Below are 2,500 nucleotides of genomic sequence, written 5' to 3'. Positions count from 1 at the left end.
GGAAACTTCTCTATAGATGACAAGAGAGAGGGAGAAGAATGAATGCTCAAACACCAAGGATGATCTCCACTTGCTCTTGTGAAATTTGCTCTACAAATCAAACTCTTGTAAATGCTTAAAAGCTTTTTAAACAAACACTAAAAACAAACTTAAACCCTTGATTAAAACTTTCTTAAACTTGTTTTAAAACTCTCTTAGATGGCTTAAAAGAGAACAACAATAGGGTATTTATACCCACTCAAAATCTCAGCCAAACCACTAAGTAAAGGTCCAAAAAGCCCCAAAAGAATCAGCTCAGAAAATGGCCGTTGAAGTCCAACGGTCATATTGTCGGTCGACCGAAAATTCAGTCGGTCGACCGATGGAGCGCAAAAGCACGAAAACCAGCTCTGGACAATCGTCGGTCGACCGGTGCGGTCGACCGATGGAGCTTTTGGTCGATCGGACCGGTCGACCGACCAACTCTCTGTCGCCCAGTGATGAAGGATCAAATGATCGGTCGACCGGTTCGGTCGACCGAAATCTGATACATGAAAAATGAAGTCTGAAAGCTGTTTTGCTGATTTTAAAACACTGTTTAAAAATATCAAATAAATTCCAAAAAATGTAAAACTTTGGGGAATGATTATAGACATGATAATAAACATGCTACAGTGACTGGTTATCAGAAAAAACCTCCCAAATGAAAAATATCATCATTTTACAAAATAGTCCAAAACATGAAAATATGAGATACTTGAATTTTGATGTTTTGACATAAACCAACTTTTGAAACTTTGTGAAATATTTTTATAGACTTAGTAAAACATGTATAAACTGATATTGAAGTCTATAAACTAAGAATACAATATTTTCACAAAATTGCATATTCTATGCAATGTTTTCAAAAACACATGTGAATTTTTTCTCACATTTAAATGAGTGGAGGACTTGACACCTCACTACCAAGCACAACTTTTTGTGTTTGGTACCAAGCATACCCATATTTCTCATATATATATATATAGGGAGAGGTTCAAATAAAAACCTCACTATCCTAAAAACTAAAAACCAATCCTCTCCATTGGATCTAGATTCATCCAATGGCTGAGATTATAAGACTATTACAGCTGCATAAGGGTAAAATTGGAACAATTCACTACATTAATGGTGGCTGGCAACATTGGAAACTGGAGATAATGATTAAAACCAAAAATACAACACGTCCTCTCTCTCCAAAATCACAGCAACTCTCTCTCTGTCTTCAACATCTCCCTATCCACGGTCTTCTTCAACCTTCATCTTCAACCTTCATCTTCAACCATTGTCTTCAACATTTGTCATCGTTTAATTATTTTAACGCTTTAATGGTAAGTTTATGAAATTTGTTTGATTTTTCGTCTAAAAGTTTTAGTTTTAACCTTAAAGATCGTAGCTTTTTGTTGTAAAAGGTGAAATATTTTACCTTTTAGTCTAAAAAGTTTTTTGTTTTTTGAAGAAACCAGTTGAAAAACGAAGACACACATAAGTGAATCTAGATTCACTGTAGTGAATCTCGATTCACAGCAGTGAATCCAGATTCAGTATGTGAGGTGTTTGTTTTTTACCATAAAAATCGTAATTTTTTGCTGTAAAAGGTGAAATCTTTTCATGGTTTAAAATTTTATAGCTTGTTTTTTACCATAAGTTTCTTATTCTTTTTGTTTTCCAGATTCACTGGAGTGAATCCAGATTCACTGGAGTGAATCCAGATTCACTGGAGTGAATCCAGATTCACTGGAGTGAATCCAGATTCACTGGAGTGAATCCAGATTCACTGGAGTGAATCCAGATTCACTCCAGCGAAAGCTTGGATGGTTAGGATGGTTTTTAATGAATTGTTGAAGAAATAAATGCATGTGCTGTAATTTTGAAAAAATAAACGCACGAGTGAATCTAGATTCACTGCAGTGAATCCAGATTCAGTTATGTGAGGTGTTTGTTTTTTACCATAAAAATCGTAACTTTTTGCTGTAAAATGTGAAATCTTATCATGGTTTAAAATTTTATAGCTTGTTTTTTTACCATAAGTTTCTTATTCTTTTTGATTTTTATTTTTGCAGATTTGCTATTGTTTGATAACGAGTTTTAGTTTACTGAATCTGGATTCAATTCAGTGAATCTGGATTCACTCCAATGAATCGGGCTTCAATATAATCCAGATTCAATGGAGTGAATCCAGATTCACTGGAGTGAATCCAGATTCACTCCAGCGAAAGCTTGGATGGTTAGGATGATTTTTAATGAATTGTTGCTGTGTTCTTCATGCGAAGATGGAAGATCAAAGCTTGATAGAAGATGAAAGTGAGTTACAGAGAGCAGGAAAGTGAGTTAGAGAGAGAAATGGGGAAATGGAGAACTCAACAGAGAAGCATTAATGTTGCCAGCCACCATTAATGTAGTGAATTGTTCCAATTTTACCCTTATGCAGCTGTAATAGTCTTATAATCTCAGCCATTGGATGAATCTAGATCCAATGGAG

Source organism: Asparagus officinalis, chromosome 6, assembly GCF_001876935.1.
Source record: "Asparagus officinalis chromosome 6, Aspof.V1, whole genome shotgun sequence".
Classification (NCBI taxonomy): domain Eukaryota; kingdom Viridiplantae; phylum Streptophyta; class Magnoliopsida; order Asparagales; family Asparagaceae; genus Asparagus; species Asparagus officinalis.
This window is presented reverse-complemented; position numbering follows the sequence as displayed.